We start from the raw sequence: 21,261 nt of genomic DNA on the forward strand, positions 1-21,261 counted from the left end.
CCACCACCTTCAACGCTTACTTCGGCCTCGCTCCCTCTGCTGTCCATGGTGTGGATTTTTGATTTAGGGGGCTATGAGGACAGAAGAAAAATGTATGCTTGCTTGCTTGAGTCAAGTATGTGCTGCAATTGCAGTGTTCCCAAAGGGTGAGAGGGAGAGTAGGCAACCTGCACGAGTTAATGCTTTTGCTTTTACCAGCAAAGACTCCAGGAAGTGAATCTCAGTACTGACATTTGGAACCCATTTCTCTAAGTAAATATTGGCCTAGATCCCTCTTTCTTCCTTCTTTCCTTCCTTCCTTCCTTTCCTTCTTTCCTTCCTTCCTTCTTTTGTTCTTTCTTTCTCTCTCTTTCTCTTTCTTTCTTTTGATAGTAACTTTCTGTTAAATTCAGCTTCTCAGACCCTATCATGAATTATCATTTGAATTGACTCCAGGTTCAATTTTTTATACTGCACAAGGTTTAATTGTGAAATGAAAATTTCAGTTCCTTTCAACAAAACAGCCTGCACTGGTTTATTGGAGACCTGAGTTTTTGTTCAAACAGCAGCTACTGCTCACAGCTAGCTGAGTGGTGCTGGGTGCGCAGCTGGATTGTAAATTCTGCCCTATTTGTACGTGTTGGGTAGAGACTCGTATGAGTCAAGAGGGGAATGGAACTGATACCAGGGTGTGTTGGAACAAGGGTCTCAGCTATGTGAGAGGCAAGCACCAGGCTTCAAAAGCTTGGTACAAATGAAATCTAAATTTCAGTGGGAATAGTTTCCTTAGGTTCCATTCCCCCTCTTACCTCATGATTTATTTGCTCTCAAGCTATAAGTTGTTACGTCTTTGCTTTAAATTCTAAGTGAAATATAGTCCTGCCTTTAGAAATGTCTTAAGGTTCCAGCAATGTCAGCACTATCCTCTTCTGTTCACCAGGAACTTTGGAGGTCAGGTAATTCACAAAGGGGTTTTGTTCCTCATCATAACAACCTGCCCCACACACACATGCACACTGTCTCTCTTAATTTCTGTTACCGTTTGTCTTAATGTATGTAGATGAGTTTGATTTTTCCTCATAATAATTAATTATATTTTATTTTATTTTAGAACATTTTTGGAAGAGGGACAGAGAAATAATCCTTGTATAGCTGACTGTTATTGCAGGTATCAAACACAGAAGCAAATAAACTTAACCTTTCAGATAAGCGTTTTCGGTGAAAAATCTAACAATTTTTTGTAATAGAAGCTTGGACAACTCTATAAACCTTTTATAACTTAATGAATGTTTCACACCAGATGCTGACTCCCTAGGTAAGCAAATCTGTAGTTAGTGAGATGCAGTCTCTTCTCGTGATTTAAGTTTGCTGAAATCAGATTGAGACTTTCCAGACTTGAGAGTGGTCGCATTTTTCATAGCTTAACTGTAAATCATCTTTCACTTAGAAGATTTAGAGACAGACTGAGGAGCTAAATCTTTTAGTTTGCCTTCCTAACAAGTTGAAGCCACTAGATGAGCCTCATTATGTTGTTTCCTAAAGGATTAGATAAAACAGTTTGGTAATGTTCAAAGCAGGACAAATACCATTACAAGTGTAACAGCTTTATCCTTCTAATGATTTAGAAGTAGAATTAGGTGTGATTATAAGACACTTGGAAATTGCTTAGATTGACAAAATTGATAATTAAAATGTTTCAGCTGTGAAATCAACAGTAATAAATGATATTGCCAATAACAATGAACTAAAATGCTTGAAATGAACTACATATACTTTTGAAATTATAAGCTAAAATAGTTTTGTTCTAGTACCAGTCAGTGGCCAAAAAGTGGAGTTTTTAGTGTCAGTGCTGGAGCTTGCAAGACTGCACTCAAGTGAATAGTCCTGTTGATGTCAGTGAGACTGCTCGCATACTAAAGATTTAGAGAAAGTGGCCTTTACTTTGGAAATTTGTTTTATGATAATTGGCTGCTTAAACATTTGCTGTAGGTAATGTACAAGTGAGGACTAGGACCCTTCAATATGAAACAGATTCAACGGCTATTAAATTGTAATAATAATGGTAATAGCTGGTTATTGCCAATTCTGCATGTTTGAGTTTTGTTCTGGATTTAAGCATTTCGGCTGAGATTTTCAATCTTTTCATTCTTCTTGAAGTTTAAGTATTAAAGCAGTGTTACTTAGGCATCTTTATTCCTTCTTTAAGTTTTGATTTTTTTTCCATTTAAATAGTGGAGTCCCCTGTCTGATCTGATTATTTAAAATTCAACTAGGAAAAGATGCTCACCCTGTTTTGCAGGGCAGAGCCGGTAGTGAGGCTGATTATTTGTATGTATTTTGAATATGTCTATTTTTAATACTCAATTTGTATTTATACTAGTATTAAAGCAATTTAACACAAACTCTTGGCTAAAGAAACACAAAATATATTTCACAGATTTTCTACAAAATAGAAAGCAGTTTGGAACACCAGTGTAGAGGTTGTACTAACCCTAAAGCAGAACCAAGAATAAACCTTCTTCTTTCCACCCCTCCTCAGATAGTCTCTTTTGGAAGTAAAGAGAACTCCTTGAAAATGAATTGTTCTTCTCTTTGTCATATAAAACAAAAAAGCTGACAGTAAGATGAAATGAGACATTGCTCATTGACCTTCTTTAAAAATAATGCTTTGTAAATTAAATCCATATAGTGAGAAATACACCACTCAATCACGTTATATGAGAATCACTTTATGCACTTCTTGTGCAGACACAAAGATAAATTAATGACCATATTCTCTTGGTGTTATCTCAAGGCAGTAAAGGGGCATTAGTGTTTTAGCCTTAACAGTCTGGTGTCTTCCTCGAAGGGGCATTATAATTCTCTTTATGTTAGGTAACAATTTAAACTAAAACAACTGGTCTTGGTATCTAGTAACTTTCTATCTGGATATACACTGTTTACAGAAAGAATTCTGCTTTATGTGTATCGCATTGTGAGATGTAGCTGTAGTAAGCTGCAAACTCAGTACCCTAAGGAAAAGACCCTTTTAGGACTAGGATTTAGTGTTCCAGTTACAAGTTCTTTTGCTGGAAAATAGCAACTAAAAGATAATTCTCACAGGCACGTTTATGGATTTCCCCCTCTGTAAAATGGTAGTGTAATTTATTTGAAAGCTGCTTTTGTTTTATTTTTGATAGTATAGAGAAGCTCTTAGTCTTATGAGCTTTGTCTGATTAAGTGCGCAAAATGACAAACAAGGTTGTCCTGTGCTCATCTTCTTCCTTCTTTAGGCAGATAATCACCTTTAGAAGCCTGGATCCTATTCAGCTACTCTGTCAGTCAGCAATACCAAGACCCTCGTAAGCCGCATTTATCAAACTAAACACTTGATCTGTATCGGCACATCAGCTGGTGGCAAGGCCTAAGACACAAGATGAAAGTTGCAATTAGGATTTAGGAGGACATTTTATTATCTGAGATTTGAAATAGGTTTTCTTAGTTAATCCAAACATCTTTCCACTCAGATATGTTGACAGAGCCCTTCTGTACATGTACTTACTTCAGCTTAAGTGGGAACTGCTATGGATGTTGCCAAGATTTAATACCACTAAAGGAGAATGCTGGTCAAGGGCAGGACAGCGAGGGTGGAGCTGGAGCACTGACTATATTCTCTGTTTGTACAGTCTTTCTTTAAATGAGACCCAAAAGCTGGATAGCAGTAAAATTTTACTGTCCAGCTTTTCCTGACAAAATAAAAGTTCTTTCCTAATAAAAGATAATTACTAGGTTGAAAGATTAAAATATATCCCAGCAGCTTTTATATGTACATAGCACGTGCAAGTCAATAGATTGTGTATGAATTGTGTATGTACCCTGCTCAGGCATGACAGAGAGGGTGGCTTTCCTAAACCCTATGGGGCAGAATAAAATTCTTACCTTTCTCATGGCCCGTGAAGTTCCTCCTTACTTTAATAACAACCCTTCCTTTTTTCTTTTTTTCCCCCCATTGGCATTTGTAACCCTACCTTTAATATTTCTCCCTTGTATGTAAGATTGAGGCTTGGTGATTAGCAGGTCGATCTGGCTGGCTCATGGTTGGGGCTCTCGTGCCGTTTGAGCTGCCCTTGAGCTGCAAGTACCTCTGCCCTTCTGGAGTGGCAGCTCGAGGCCCCTGGGCATCTCAAAGAGCCCTGGGCATCTCAAAGAGCGCTAAACGCCCACATGTGGGCAGCTGGATCAGACACCAAAGGCTGAAGAAAGCGATCTTCTTGCTGCTGTCCCAGGCTTTGGGGTTTCAGGGGTTGTGGTCTGCCGTAGGCCTGAAAGATGGAGACTCTTCCTATGTAGACAGAACTGTGCAAAGATTTCCGCCCATCATCAGTTTGATTTATCAGTGTACAACACATCAGACTGTGTATGCCCTCGCTCTTGGGTGCTTCGATGACTCCAAGCTTATCTATGAATTTTTGCTTACTCCACCCTGTTTGGAATGGTAAAAGGAAAATATATGCAAATCTCCTAAAGTTTCACTGTCAGCATGCAAATCTAAACGTGTGAGTGATACAAATGTGGAATTGAAATATTGGCTATTTAACTTTTCACGGCACAATCTCCAACTTTCTAAACGATAGATAACTAGATAGAAAAGACACTCTCTTTACAAAGTTACTGAGGATATCATACTCGATGAAATAGCCATTTCCAAATTTCAGTGTGATCGCAATATGTACAGCTAGAGTAATTGCTAAAGAGGAGGCAAGACTGTTCGCCTCTGCTCCTGAGTGGAGACGATATTCTGGACATCTGATTGCTACAGTGCAGTGTCTGAACAGCAGAGGTCCTCAAGAGCTAGCTGTTCAGTCTCATGTAGAAATTTTACACTAATTACATTCCAGTAGTTATTTTCTAAAACAATTTTACTCAACAATTTTGTCATGCAGTTAACCAAAATGGTCATCTTGTTTTCCTTAAATATTTTTTAATTATTGTGAAATATTATCTGATATTATTTCTCTTGCAATATTGCAGTAATATTTTAGAAAAGCACTGGGAAGGTTTAAGTATTTTTCCAACAACCCTTCTGAAGAAACATACAGCTATATTTTAGCAAAGTAGTTCCTGTGCCTCCTTCAGTGTTAAATGGCAGTGTCTAGAAATATATTTTTTTATTATTAAAAGCCATACAAGCACTTGAAATATGATGGTAAAATGTAACTGTGCTACCCACAAATTATCAGTTCATGTTCTATTAAGACTGTGATTAATTTGTACTTCACTGTTGAGATACTGCTTCAAATTATTTGAATGTGCTCAGCAAGTAAAAAGTTGGTATAGTTTATTGAATTTATGGGCTTAGACAAAACTAAAATACTTATGCACTTATACACTTAACTATATTGCCAACCTCTTATTCATAGATTTATAGAGATATCTTGTTAAATACAAGGGCATGGACATGAAATGCTAAATAATGAGAGGTTTTTTTTTTTTCCCCCCTCTACCTATTCTGTTGTCTGAGCACCTTAATTATTTCTATCTGGCCTGAGATCCCTTCCAGCTACAGGAGTGAGTGCATGGTACTTGTATTTGTTACTATTAACTTCCAAATAACCTGGACAACTAAGCATTGAATTGAAAGCAAGAATATAAATTAAAATATCTGCAGTTTAAAATATTTTCCATGATTAACGCATTTTAATGGCAGGAAACTCTCAGATTTTGGCTTCATCATTAAATATGCTGGAGAATTGTTTCTGCATTATAATAGTTGCTAACTTTGTATCTCCACTCAGAATTATTTCCAAACTGTCACATTGCTTACCCGTGCTACTAAAATCAAGTTGGTTGGTGATTCACAGATTTTTCAGAAGAGGAAAAAAATTGCATTTTGCTTCAGGTTAGTTCACTACTGTCTTTAACCTGTCATGTTTTCTGGAAAATCTCATGACAGTGCCTTTTTATAAAAGCTCTCCAAATGATGGATTAAGATCTGTCTTGGATTTTACATGGATTAAGTTTTAAATTAACATAAAAGAATAACAATGTGAATCAATTTGATCAAAGAAAAAGTGTCACTAATTATTTAAACAGGACACTTACTGCAGAGGTTTAAAGGCAAAGAAGCGGATTTCCCTTGCATGTGGATCAAATCAGAAGTATCCCATAATTGACTCTTTACAAGACCTTGCTGCAGTGTAATGGACTAGATATTAAAGCCTTAAGTATTTAAAGCTAGTTTCCGTCTTTCTCTAAATGGGGGTCTACCACTAAGAGCTATTTTACAAGTCTGACACATTAGCTACATCACTGTGAAATACACTGGGTTCTGGCTTCTCTGGCCCGGAATTTCAAGAGCTTTCAATAGTTAAATGGTGTGAAATGGGTAGCATTGAACCTGTGAGAAGGAATGAGCATCCTAAAAATAAATTCCAGATGGGGATGTCTGTTAGAAAGGAACGGAGATAGTGGATGTTCGTTTTTATAAGCATTTAATTAATTTTTATCTTTGCCACCTATTTTTAATTTTGTTGGTGCCACTTGCAAGATCTCCCTCTCTAATAACAATCTCTCTTATGGCACATGAGACTTCTTTTCCTTTCTGTGTTCTGAAGATGTCGTCTGCATTTATTTCTGTTTCTATTTCAAAATTGGATGAGATGAATGCCATTGCAAATAAAATACTGGTTTGTACACGAAGGACTTTTATATTTTCTCGTCTGTGGAAACCAGGCCAGGGATTTTTTGGGGGAGGCATGCGTTAAAGCTATTCCAAAAAAAAGACACTGCCATCCTGTTGTCCAGTCCTTCTCATTTGGGCAAGGAATATTGCATGACTTACTTAAACTTTCAAAATATTAGAAATGTTATTTCTAAGGCAACTGAAGGTAGTTCTGTTTATCCAATCTTAACCTAACAATCACAAATAAGTTATGAAAATGTGAAGTTCGGAGGTACCCTCCTTAAAGGACTTGCAGGATTGAGCCTATGCTTTTGGTTGGTTTTAATTTTTGTTTAGTCTTGCTAAATATAATATAGTATGTGCTGCATTAGATTAGGTTTCTGTCAATATAAACTTTTGATTGTATTGATCTGTGTTTAAATTGTTGGTATGCTTTGCTCTAGAGTCAGTGGATATCCTCCATGCTCTTCTATACTCCTCAGTAATCTTTCCTGCAGTATACCCCAGTCTTTACCCCCTTTTTAGACAGCCCCGGCTATGTGGTTTCAGTGGTGTTGCATGGATAGAAGAAAGTTGTGTGCTGTTATTTCTCAGTCAGTTTCTCTTTGTATGGAAATATTTAATATATAAATATTCCTTTACTATAGTGGTTTGTACTATATATACTTATAGGATAATGTTACTTGGCAAGCAGAATAATTCCTTAATATGATCCAAAATTTACTTTTAGCCAATTTCTCTCTTCTAATGTCAGGTAGAAATCAAATCATCCTGGAATCGACTGGGCTTCTCTTAGCGGAAACTGGGGCCTTGTGAGTGATGAAATTTTGTCCCATAGGCCCAATTTAAGATTCTGAAAGATACAAAAAGTCTGAATATCTTAACTTCCCTTTTTAACATGTGTGACATCAGACCAGACAATTCTGATTGAATTATGTATTTCATGTTTTCTCAAAGTAACATGGAAAATATTAAAGTCACAAATTATACTTTAAAATGAGATTGGACATTGATTATGTTTACTCTGAAAGATGAAGTATTTCATACACTAAGATCAAAGTGTGCTGTGTTCAAAGGAGAAATACTTTCTAAAAGTTAGTGAGAAACTTTGGCTTATTGATTTAACTGTTCCTTTTTGTGTAGGTGAAGAAAGGGAGCCAAGTTTTTGAGTATTTATTTTAACAATTATTCCTTAGGCTTGTCGTCTTCTCTGAGGAAAGGACCTCCCATATTTTGGTTAAACCATGTGTTCATCGTGGGAACGTTGGGGTTTCTTCACTCAGCTGCAGTCAAGGTTTGAGCAGCTAATAACAAGTAGCTTAACAAAACCTCATTTTTTATATTTGGCAGGTTGACACCGTCTGTCCAACAGGGCTACTGCTAGGGTTAGAGTAATATTTTCAGCAAGCATTGGTTTTGCAAAATTATTTGAGTTTTGTGCAGTTCAACCACATACATGATCAAATGAACCCAGCTGACCACATCCTCTCCAGGCCTGGCAATGAGGGCTGGGACCCATCTTTTTATAGTCTAGACAAGGCCCTAAGAAACACACTTATGTTTGTCTGAGTGATTCTAGGATTTCTGCTGTTCCCTTGAGACTGATGCTGGATCGGTCCTGTGTCTCTGTACAACGTCTAGGAAAAGGGTTTCGCGCCGTTGTGCAGAGCGGCCGACTAGGGGAGCATCGCCAGAACGGTGATGTTCTCCCAAACTGCTAGAGCTGCCCTCCCCCTGTTTGGGCTGGTTTTGTGCTCATGGCTTGCATTCCTCAGTTTTTCCCCAATGGTTTCAAAATGGAACAAAATGGAGTTCCTACGGCACATATTTTTTCCAGGGACCTTCCAACTTTCCACATCCGGCTCCCGCGCCATCACGGAAACATTCTCGCTCTTCTGCTGCTTGGACTGCAGGGGTCTGTTGAGTTGCTAAATGGTAGACACTGTATATCTTTCTTTAAAGCTAGTGTCAAGGTTAATATTATTAAGGAAAAATTTGTTCACTTAGATTGTGTCAGAAGGAGATAGTGGGGCCCTCAAGGGTCCTGAGCATCACTGTACCAAAAAGAGTGCTTGTTAGTTTCTACCTCCTCCAGAGAAAGCAAAACCAAGAAAACCCTTAACTCTTAATCCGGTTTTAAAATCTTACCAGTCTAGCTTTTCAGTCATGAGATTTCTGCCTGAAATGCTTCTCCCAAGCTAGCTTTGTTTTACACCAAAACAAATATTTTAAAAAAAACCATTTTCCATTGATTTTCTTACCCAGAAAAGCAGCAAAGTGCTAATAAAAGGAGGAAGGCTGGTCCAAAGTAAGCACTGTGGCTGATGTAGATTTGGAGAGCTGGTCTGGGGAGCAACAAGAGCTGCTGTTGGACTCCTTCCTTTTCCTTCTTTCCAAGGCACAGCTGGAGAAGATCTGGGCATGTACCCACATTGGGGCTCCGCTCCAACAGCATCCAAATAGAGAGAATAAACTAACATAAACCTTAATTTATGTTTAAAATTAACCTGAGTAGCCAACAAGAATCATATGAGACTAATCAAGAAAAAGCTGATCACAAAAAGAAAAATAAACTCTTTTGCTAAAGGTCCTTTCTCCAGAGGCGCTGATACTTTCCTTCAGCTCATCAGGTCACATCAGGACTAACTATACATACTAAAAAAAAAAAAAAAAAGTAATTTCTCTTTTTCTCTTTTAACTACCTACCCAAAAAACTTACTGAAGTAAATAGCACAGAAAATAATAGGTATCAAACTGTCAGGAAAATATATGCAAGGAAGGGAGGAGGAAAGTCTCTTATAGCTCTTATAAATGACAAAAATTTGCCTGAACCTCCATTACCAGAATATTAGAAATACAGCAGTCTTGCCCTCATCTATCTTTTCTATATATTTGTATATACAAACATGAAAAGAGCCATTAAAATAATTAACTTGAAAGGTATGTGAAGTAGATATGCAGATTTAAAAGATACATAGACTAAGCAGAACACCAGCATGCTTCGTACTATATTTTGAAACAGCTTAATCTCGCCATAACTGATAAAGGGTGGGTGTGTGTGGGTGTGTGTGGGTGTATGTGTGTGTGGGGGTGTGTGGGTGTGTGTGGGTGTGTATTAGTTCATAATTATCTCTTAATTCAGGTTGAAGCCAGTGCATTTATTTTAAATCTCGCATACTGGTTGCCCTTAGAAGACACCAACATTTTGATTTCCTAAAGAGATTTCTTGTGCTTCTTTGTGTCCTGAAACAAGACAGAACTTTGATAGGTAAGGAACATTTTGTTCCTCGCTGTATTTTTTGAATTTCCAAAGAACTTGTGATACCTGTTTTCCAAGGTAGGGATTGGAGAAGTTGTGGTTTCAGTTATAAAGTCCTGGTTTATCTTATGTACCAAAAAGTTTGTTTTGCCCTCCTCTCTGATGACTTTGGTCCAAAGACCCATTTACCAAATGCAGCTTTCCCAGGTCTCATTCAGGCTGAAGAGCTACCAAACCCTTGCCATTTGGCATTCCTGTCTCTTGCTAACTAAAAAGAGAAAATGAACCGTGTTTAAATAATTGGAGCAATGCTTGGAGTTGCAGCTGGCAGAAAAGCATACCTGTATGCTGAAGGGGAAGTGCAAGGAAGAAAACATTATTAACAGTAAATTATTCATTAAAACAATAATACATTGTTATAACTATTACTATTTTTTTCTGTGAGAATAGTGGTACCTATAATCTAGGAGTTCCGGTCCTATCGTAGGAGGTATTCTGTTAGACAGTAAATGAATGTTGGTCCCAGAAAACTCTTAGTCCAGGTTTATGGCTGAAAGAAACTGATGAATAAACACACAAATGTAAATAGGTTAGAGGGGAAGCAAAAATAGAACTGAAAATGTGCAGCATTCACAGGGGCCACCAGTGTAGCCAGTGACCGCAGTCATGATTTATAGTAAATCTGCATCTTAAATCTCCCCAACTAGTGATTATCCAACCATCATTTGCATTGCCTAATCTTCCTGGGAAGTACTACTGGGGATTTTAGGAATCTACTACGTTGGGCAGGTATACTGAGCAAAACTGGAGATTTCTGAGCCATTTTGGAAGTTCCTGGCTGACATTGCCTTCTCCCAAAGACTGTCTCGTGTCCGGAGGTGGGCAAATTCTAACTGCGATGCCCGAAAGCACCAAGGAATACAGAGGCGGGAAAAGAATTGAATCCGCATCTCCTAGGCCTACCTAAGGTCTTGATCATGAAGCCGCTCATCCTGTATTGCCAGAACAGACAGAAGATGAGTGATTGACTGGAGCTCTGCTATGATCCCTCAAACACGAAACACCAAAGTTGTTAGGGAGAGCAGAGGAAGAGAGCAGCGGCTGGGTAGTCCTGCAGCCTCCCGAGCCAGGCAGGGGCTCAATGATGGGATATCAAATACAATCATAAATTAGAATATTTTAATAGGTGCACACTAGATGGCTGCCTGCTCTGCACTTGCTGCTGTGCATCTGTTCCCGAGGTGGAAACATGGGCCTGCTGTTTGTCTTATGCAGACGCAGGGATGGTTTGGGCAAAAGCTTTGTGCAGTTATCCTGAACCTGTTTATGCGAATAAGCAAGGTATACTCAGCTGTTATCTTTACGTTTTCAATGCCGAGTTTCTCTAGCGGATAAAGACCTTAAGGACCCGTTAAGTTTTGTCTAAGTCTTTGTAATTACCAAAAGAAACATTGGAGCACACAGAGACAAGAATCGCCTTGGTAGTTACGAGGCAGACCATAGACAGCTTAGCTAGCGCTTGCTAATCTGTCCAACATAAAAAACATGAGCTTGTGTGTATCGACTTTCTTCTGAAATTGCAGCCTTTTAAAACTTCTAATTACGTAATTATTGATGCATCCAGTCTTCTTGTTAAGCTTTCTTTGCATACTGGCTTTCCATCAGCTCCCATTGGATTCTTGACTTGCATGCAACTGTGTGTTTTGATCAATAGTGTTTCAGTCAGTCCAGTCTTAAATCGTACAGCATTTTGTTTTTACAGGAAGTTCTATAGGGAACCACAGAGATTTTCAAACCTAAGACAAGCAACCTGTTCGTTTGGGTTTGAAACAAAATAATATCTTTTTTTTTAAGGCTTGATTTAATTTTCAAGCATTCTGTAAGTGCCCTTAGAATCTACCAAACTAAGCTAATGTAAATTTATGAATAATATCCTCAAGATGCAAGTAAAATTTACTTGTGCCTTTAAGCTGTTAGACTCTCTTAAAGACTGCAACCAGTTAGTGTGCCCCAGGCTCTGCTTCCCTCAGTCCAGCATACCCTTAAGAACATTAATTTAATTGTGTTAAATTTCCTGGGGGTGTTAATGGAAGATATTGGAAGTAAGGGTATGAATCTTAGTTCGCAGTCACAAACGTTTTATTTCATGTCCAGATAGATTATTTTTAAATAATAAGTTATTTGGTTTTCATTTCCTCTCTGTTTAAAGATATATAAAAGAAAAAGCTTTCTGCATTGTTATTTGCTGTTGCAGTTAAGGTCACAGCAGAGAAGGCTGGCATGCTACTTGGAAAGTTTAATCCATCATCCTTTGTTTATTTGTCATCTGTTTCGATTTTGATCACTTTGAGTCACATTCTCTACTCTCCAACTTGCGTATGAAGTACCAGATACGTTGGAGATAAGTATAGAAGTTTGTGTAGGTGTGTACCTGAAAAGCTCTATTCTGGTAGTCAAATATTCTTTGACTCGTTTCTCTCATTTTCCTCAAGAACATGACTGCAAATCAAGATGATCTTTTTTCCAAAGAGATCACAGGAAGCTAGCTGGGTAGGAAAGCTGTCCATAAGCCCTCTAACTGTATTTGGGAATCTCAGGTTTAGTGCACGCAGTGCAGACAGATCAGCTACGGAGCCCATGCGTACCATTTAGATGGCTGTTTCTGAACATTGTCATCACAGATATTTTTGATGAAAAATACTTCCACCTTTTCACACTCCTCCCTCCTTTTATTACTTGATTATATGTATATATATATATTTATGTGGTAAATAATATGTTGACAGAAGGCAACTAGAGCATTCATGTGCAAGGCAAACCGTCCCCTGTTTTTTCACATTAGGAATATAGCATATGAAGTTATTTGTACGATGCTTCCGCCTTGCAAACTTCTTCATCATCACAGACGTTTTCTTAATATTATCACGTTCACAGCGGGTCAATAATCTTTATGTAAACTGATAGATTATCCTGATTATTACTCAGGGTTGCTCCTTTCTCCAGTCATTCACAGGCTGACCCATAGCTCCAGTGTCAACAGCTTTTCAAGGATAGTTTCTGACTGAGAGTTTCCAATTGAACGCAATGCCCGTAGGCTCAGGTCTGCAGTTCTTCCCACCCGTAGTACCTTGTCACTGCGTAAGAAAAGGTGCCACTCAAAAGGAACGATGTCCAAGGAAACTCCCATCTTTCAGCTTATGAAAGCAAGAAAGTTGCCAAGTGAGTGGAGCCAAGTCAGTGGCATAAGCTTGAGAGCACTGCACACCTCACTGTTTGCTGAATCCCTGTTGTTGCTTTTCATTGTAACCAGCTGGGAAAAGGATCTTAACAAGCTCCAGAATATGGCTGGGCTCATCTGACCCAAAACGACGTGGCTGAAGCAGCGTGAGATAAAGGAGGAATCCTACCACCAAAGAGGACCTATTTGCACAGTACCGCTGACACATGTGAGTACCACTGCTGTCAAATACTTATTTGCCACAACCAGTGTATTTCTGCTCTTAATATTAAAAGCGTGTCATAATTAATATTAAAAGTGTGTCATAATTTCCATTATAAAACACTTATTTTGTGGGTTTATAGCTTTGCCATAAAAACACACCTTGGGCTGAGTCTTGGCATAGAGCCATTTGGCTTTTGCCAGCTCAATATTAATTCAGAACATCCAGACAGCGTTTTTAAACACCAGTATCTGAAACATGTTGTTGCTTCTTTTCTTTTCTTCACAAGTACCTTGTTTTCTGCAGAAGTCAAAGACTGTCAGATACAGTTAAAACAAGAATCTGCAATGTCCAGATACCTCCTTGGAAGGACTGAGACCTGCAGTGAGAAAGAAAAATCTGGGGACATCTACAAAATTCTCCGGCTGGACTGGGACCTGAGTACAAACCTCCAAGACTGACCTGACCAGATCCGTGTCTTGCCCAGCAATCTGACTGCCGTCACCTGGAAAGTCTACCAGAAGATAGCAGAAAGCAAGAAAGTTGTGGCCAACCTGGAACTTCCTAGCACTGCTGAAGATATAAGCTAAAATATCTATTCTGGAATGAAATCAAAGAATCTTAGATCATGTTTGAAGTCTGTAGCTTTAGAAAAAGTTTTTCAGTCAAAGATCTCTGTGAGATGGGAAATTAGGAGAAAAAAAAAAAAGTGCTTGTAATTTGAAATTTACAGATACTCAGATGGGATATTTCAGGTCAGCTCAAAAAATACAAAAAAGCAGCTTTTGAAGGAAAAACATCCATGAGGAGCCCATATGGTCCATTCAAATCACAGCCCAGATGAATGACTGGAAAGATGGACAGAAAATGGGGCTACTAGCAGCCAAATCCTGTAACTCAAACACTGTTTATAAAGTGAATGATGAAAAGGGGTGATCCTAGTCTGATCCCTGGCCTTACTGCACAATTAGAAAAAGTGATAATCTTGGTTTGTAAAAGGAGGAAAATTGGCAGCTGTGGAAAAATTAAAGGAAGTAGTTCAGTTAAATATTAGACCTCTGAAAAAATTGGCCATAAAAGTTGTTCCGAGGCTGGCCAGGACACAGCCTCAGAAATGTCCAGGGAAAGTTCTTCAATCAGTTCAGGAAATATGAAGACATGAAGCTGAGAGTGCTGAGCTCCAAAGGAATGAGGATAAAGCTTATAGCTTTTCTCTAGATTTGGTCAGTTTACTTATTGAATGTATATTAGGATCTGTGAAATGAGTAGAATAAAGTAACCTTTCTCAAACTTAAATTATTAGGTGTACTGAAAAAGAATATATTGGTCTGAAGCAGAGACAGTGACTGCTGGGAAACATGACGCATCCAAAAAGTGGGAAAATTGATTCTGAAAATTGGACCTCTGCTTGTGAGCAAGAAATGTGACTAGAATGATGGATAAGCTATGAAAGATTTGGATTTCATTATGGCTAATAACAGAGTAATACATGCTGGAAATATTGTCTTACAAATTAAATATCCAGAAGTTTCCTTGAAATATGTGGTCCAGGTGAAATGTAGTATTTGTGGATAACTGATTTGCAGTGAGCAGGCTTTCCTACTACAGCAGTGAGTTAAAACAGCAGCTGCTTGTTGCAGTACCTTTTTACTCAAGGAAGAGTGATGCAAGTCTTGTTTTAAGGACCAGATCTTTGCAGAAATCTTACCTGCTAATGCATTTATAGACCTGAAGAAGAGGTTAATTTTCTCTGGCGCTAAGAAATTTGAATTCTGAGTTCATTTAAATGCATGGCAGCAGCATCTTCTAAAGTATTTTCTTCACAGCATATGAGGAGGTAAGTAGGTATGCTCGCCCACCCACCTAGCACAGGTAAACATAACTTGAAAATATGACAGCTCAGAGGTCAATACAAGTTATAGAGGTCCACGAAGTGTCTCCAGTCTATCCTGAGATTGCTAGCCTCTACTGAAATTACATTTGCCATTACTATTAGTACTTGTGCTAATAAGATTAAAGACAGCATGTGCCACAATCACAATTTCAGCTTGCTGCTTAGATCCCTTAAAAGTTTTTCCAGTAAAAAATCTGTTCTCTGGATCCAATAAACGTACTGCCTGCGCGCAGTGGTCTACCACAGGCCGATTCCGCGGGAAACCAGCACCTTGCGCTGCACCTCGCTGTTTAGCAAGAGTAAAGTGGGAAGAAGTGCTACTGGGCATCAAGGAAATGAACTGGGATGGGATAAGTGAGCTTTCAACAATTTTTGGACCTCACTCGCAGTTCTGATTAAAGTCAAATGGGGCCCTACCAGCTCCCGTGAAGCCACGGAGCAGGAGGAGGGGCAGGAGCTGCTTTCATAGCAAGACGAGACCTCCTGCAATTTAAAAAGATGTCTCTTGGCACAGCACCTGCTGCATTTTAGGGGATGGAGAGAAGGTATCGTACGGCGTGCCTGTTTCAGATTATCTCCGGATGATATCTAGGTATGAAGTAAAGCATTTGAACAGGAACTGACGTGTTTACAAATGGTCTGTAATACGCTGAGAGTCATCAACTTGAAATCAAATCCGAAGACAAGTGAATCACTGCGAGCAGAAGTAATTAATTACGAGCACATAGTCAGCCAGGGAACGCTCTGCCCGGAGAAAAAGAAAATGGAGGCAACACAGTCCTGACCAGCTCTCCCAACAGGGGCAGGCAGGTAAAGGGCTTTTTTTTTTTTCCTTTTTTTTTTTAAACACAGATTACTACGACTACCACTACTATTTCAGAAGTTTATTTGTGGCTTTGTTAATACCGTAAAACCACGGCATGAACTTGGTGAGAAGGAAACCATTTCAGTGGCTAGCATAGTGTGATTTAACATTTTCAGTTTTTAAAAACGCTCTTGTAGCTGCTCCCATTTTAGCCTCCCCATGTTTCAAACACCTTTCAGGCTGGACACAGATGCTAGCGCTTATGGTCTGAAGGCAGCTTTGACAGAAGAAATCAAAGGGCTTGAGAGGATGGTGGCTTATTACAACGAAAAGTTTATGTTCTCTGGAGAGAAATTAATATTCTGCTCAAAGAACATCTGACAGTGGTTAAATCTATAGAACGTTTTCGCTGCCATTTCTTTAGAAAAGGATATATGGGGTTGGACAAATCATCAGCAGGCTGCGGGGACGCGGGAGGGCGCGTTGCCTCCCGCCTGGGGGAAGCAGCAGTGTTATCCTGCCCAACCTGAAACAGGCTTGTGCACAACCTCGTCTGGAGAGCAGCGCTGGAGGGCCGTCGCAGGCACTGCCCCATCCGAGGGAACAGGGAACAGGCTGCGCGAGGAAATCCTGATGTTGCCATCACGTGCAGCTGTCCGCGGCTCTCCTGGAAGTCTGCGTTCCCTTGGGACAGGGAGCCGGACCTGTGGGCAAAGGCAGCGTCTCCTGTTATTTTTTTCCTGCAGTAGGCAGGGTCATGGACTTTTCTGTTAGTAAATAAACATAACTGTACTGCAGAAATACATGGCTCTATCTTTTTTTTTTTTCCTACCAGAAATAAGCTGCAATACATTGAATATTGTTAATTGCTTAATGTTAAAGGAGGCATATTGCTGTTAAAATTCTCCATCTCTATTAGTGGAAGAAGTAAAGAAAATCAGTACCTTAGTAAAGGAGTGATACAATACTGTGTGGCTGAAATACATACATACATACATACATACATATATATATATATGTGTGTGTGTGTGTGTGTGTGTGTGTGTGTGTAATTATACACACATATATATATCATTAAGGTTACTTGGATCTATCTGTGAACTAAGAAATAGACTGATAATTTTCCTGCTGTAATAAAGCAAGTGCTATTAAATGCTGAGTCTGTTTGCTGTAGCAAACAGTGAATCAACTTTAAAGTTATTGTATCTAGATCCGTGGTTTCCAAGTTGTGCCCTGCTTTTTTATACCTGAGCCATCATAGAGCCGTCATGTCACGCTGCTAGTGTCTCATTGACGTAGGCAGCAGCTCGCAATATCACGGTTGCAGAAGTAAGGACAAGGCCATCATTATAAGAAACTTCCTCTGAGCGCAGGTATCTGAACTGCTGGGCATCGAAGGCAGCTGCAAACCAAAAGGACAAAAGCTGGGAGAGTAGGTGCTTGTGAATAATCTCATTTCAAGAGAGCTATTCCATTTTAATCTGTTTGAAGTTTTCTTTAGGCAGTAGGTGGGTTCAAACACTGGAAAAGCAGATGTGCAAAGATTTTTCATCACTTTGTAAAACTCCTTTTGAATAAGCTTGTATTTAAATCAGTAGTATTGCCAGGTTACTGTGGGTTATCCAGTAGCGTTTAATTGTATCAGCAGAGTTAACATTTCATGAAGCACTTTTTATTTTCATATGTAAGCTGTTGATGTATGTTTTGTATACAGAATAAGCGCCAGGTACATTTTTAAAAACGCAAGTGGGAATGACAGCAATAGAAAGCTAGCTCTGAGAGTGGGAAGCCCTCCAGCAGAGACAAGGACATTGCCATTAAACAGTAGAGTCAGTTAACTATTATTTGTGCCTGACGTTTGGGGCTCTTTGGAGCAATAACCCCAGAGGATTTCTGCACTTGGGGGGGGGGGGGGGGGGCCTGGATTCTAGAGTAATCAGAAATCTTCTGAGTACCTAGACAGAGTTCAAGGAATTAGTGCTTTAAAATTTGACCTGGTGGTGGCTGCAGAGAAGATTTGAGGTTGCTTGACGTTGCTTGATGTGACTTGTCCTCCGTTCCCATTTTCACCTTTATTGTGCCTGTTTAGCTATCCAGTGTGATAGCTCTTCCGTAGAGCGCCCTGTCCTCCAGGGGTGGGATCGATGGGCTCACCCAAGCCCTTGGAGCTCCCTCCTGGACAGGCTTCAGGGGCTCGATGCAGGACGCTGTGCTGCATGTCATGCTCAATGGCAGATTGAAATGATTTCTTCTGGATCCCTTTAAAGTCCATTAATCTTTGTAGGGCTGGGAATTTAACAACTAATGGTCCATTCCAGCAAAGTGCTGAGCTCCCTCAATTCAAAACATCTTGCAGAATGAGGCCAAAGACCGTGAGTTAGGAAGAGGTGTGAGGAGAGCTTTATTAGTATGGCACATATTTAACCCATAGGAAAACCCACAAATTTTACTCATTTTAAGTGTATTTCACACTTTTTGACTATTTGAAATAACCACATTTGTAAAAACTTCTTTTAATGAATAGAGCTCTTTATGTACAAAGGCAAACCTTTTTTCCCCTAAGTACAGTACTTTTAAAATACTCTTTCTTTTGTAGGTCTGGCTGCTTCCATCGTCTGTTCATTATTGCTTACTGCTACAGACCCCTCAAGAACTGAAAACAGGCCATTTAGATTATACTTTATCTTAAAAGATTTTGCTGATCCATACCATATATTCACCAGGACTAACAAGACAGATAAGTGAAGGATTTTGTTATTTAATCTGAACTCTGATAACACTATTCTTCGCGCAGTTGGCGAGGCAGCACACTCTGTGCGTGTAAGTGATGGGAAAGAGCTACCTGGTTACGATTCTGGCCCCATTGGAGTCAGTGGGAGTAAAGCCACTGACTTCAACAAAGCAAGGATTTCACCTTATGTTTAAAAAATATTTCACTGTGAATCTTGTCAGAATGCAGGTAAATACATAATTTTTAAATCCACCTTCTTTGTATCATTTGGATGTTTATTTGCCTTACACGCACTTTGAAGTAATTAGATTAAAAAATTTCTCATCAATTCCATGTTCTTTCAAGGTAGTTTTGAATTGGTTCATTTTTTTTTGCTTCTTGTGCATTCAGAGACCCCCACATTGCAATGTCTGAGCTAAAAACACGGTAAAGGAATGTTCAAATATTTTGTATTGCTTGGATTTAAACTGAATTAAAGAAAAACAGAAATGAAAACATTCACATTTGTTTATGTAATTAAAAAAAAACCCATATAAATTTGGACCCAAGCTAGCTGAGCGTATCCCTTTAATGAACGCAAACCTTCATGTCTTCTTGCAAGCACACCATAAATGGTGAGGCATATATGTCATATCTACCGTATCAATGTCATTTTAGAGTATGCAAAAAAAAAACACTTTATTTGTCTTAGGAAATATCGAAAACTTTTATAGGGAATTTGGAAAATATTTTTGGCTAGCATGAAAGGTAAAATCCTGCAGCACAAAGTACAGACATGGGCACAGAGACTGAACAGACGGGCTGCTGTAAAACAACCATTTAATAAGGCATTAAAATGCCATCGACTTGGACACATAAAAAAAAAAGCTATGAAAACAAATGCCTTTCAAATAATTAGGATCTTATGCTTGAGACCAGTGTTGATCTCTATGCAGAGATTTTCCTGCTGAAATCAGACCAGTCTAAGTCTGATCGTCTAAGGAAGGAATTAGCAGCGTATAAATCGGCTGCTGCTTGAGATTTTTCTGTTTCTGCCATACATAACCATTCATATAAATGATCACTTTGGACTTTCTATCTCCTTCTTTCTGTTTCCTAAAGTATTCTGAAATACATTTGATTTAGTAAGTCAGAATAATTTTTTAATTGAATCCCAGATTTTTATCACGAGTGTGTGAAATGGTTGAATTACTAGCTTTTACCCACACTATATGAGGGAATCTGAGCCAGGCTAACTATATGCAGCCAGAAATAGCAACAAAACCCATTTCTGTTCTCAAAAATGTAGTGTGACTTTGCTTTCACTTGAAGTAATGTACTTACATTGATTTTTAAGGTTTAACAATAGTTTGCAGTGATTGCTGGTGTGTAAAAAATGCATCAAATTGTCGTATAAATTTATCCTTTAATGTTGAAAGAAAATTCTTCAAGAACAATTTTTATCACTTGTAATGTTTACAAATACAAAAATAGTTATTATAATTGCCCATTCCTGTTCGCGTGGTTAAGCCTGGGTCACTGCTGTCATGATATTCCTCATTTGCACAGCTCAGAAAAGCTCCACTATTAAATAAGAACATACTTGGAAGGCTGTGCATCTGTGCTACTCTAATTAACTCCATAGTGAATAAACTAGTAAGCCAGTAAATAAATTTAACTTTACATCGTGACTGTAACGGAAGAATATTTTGGTTTTGTTGAGCATGGTATGTCATTGCTATGTATTTTTTTTTCCCCAAAAAAGTTGGTACCAAAAGGATTATTTTCATAAGCTTAAGGTTATAGAACAAAGTAACATAGACATTATCTAAGAGATGAGCATGAGATTCTCAACTTTCACTTGGAATTTAATAGAGATTTAGTACAAAAGTAGTGATAAATGAATGTTACTTTTCTTACATAATAAAGCTATTCTTTTGATCTTCATTTCACTGTCTATTAACATCAATGATCCTGAAGAAATTAACATATGTGCCTTTGTATTTTTGTGTTACGCCTTGTTTTGCGGCAGTCGACAGCTAACCCCTAAGGCACGTATGCTTTAAACTTCTCATGCAGTGTGCGTCTGTCTTTCAAATCTGTGCTTTCAGATGCAGCTAGACTGGGTGTTTTTAGCACACAGCACTGGGTCACATGCTGAGTCCTGTGAGTAACTTTCACAACCAGTCAAAATAGGAGATCTTTCTCTTGACATTGCAATCTCTTCCATTAACCGCATTTTATATGGCTTTCCTGCTAGCCTTCTGCTAGCTTTTAAAGGTGTGAAAACTTGCGCTGCAGAGGAATTTTATAGATTGCGACCATAATTTCTGAATAAGATTCTAAATTAATCAATAACTGCTCTGGTTATAAAACTTGGTGCAGAATTTTTGGATTCCAGTCAATTTGCTGTTAAACCTGTGTTGCCATTTGGCTAGAAGTACATCCCAATTAGTAACCCTGCTATCTAGCAGTAGCAGTAAGTGATTTTTTTTTTTTTTTTTAAAGTCAGT

This window comes from Struthio camelus, chromosome 16 (assembly GCF_040807025.1).
Source record: "Struthio camelus isolate bStrCam1 chromosome 16, bStrCam1.hap1, whole genome shotgun sequence".
In the NCBI taxonomy this organism is placed as follows: domain Eukaryota; kingdom Metazoa; phylum Chordata; class Aves; order Struthioniformes; family Struthionidae; genus Struthio; species Struthio camelus.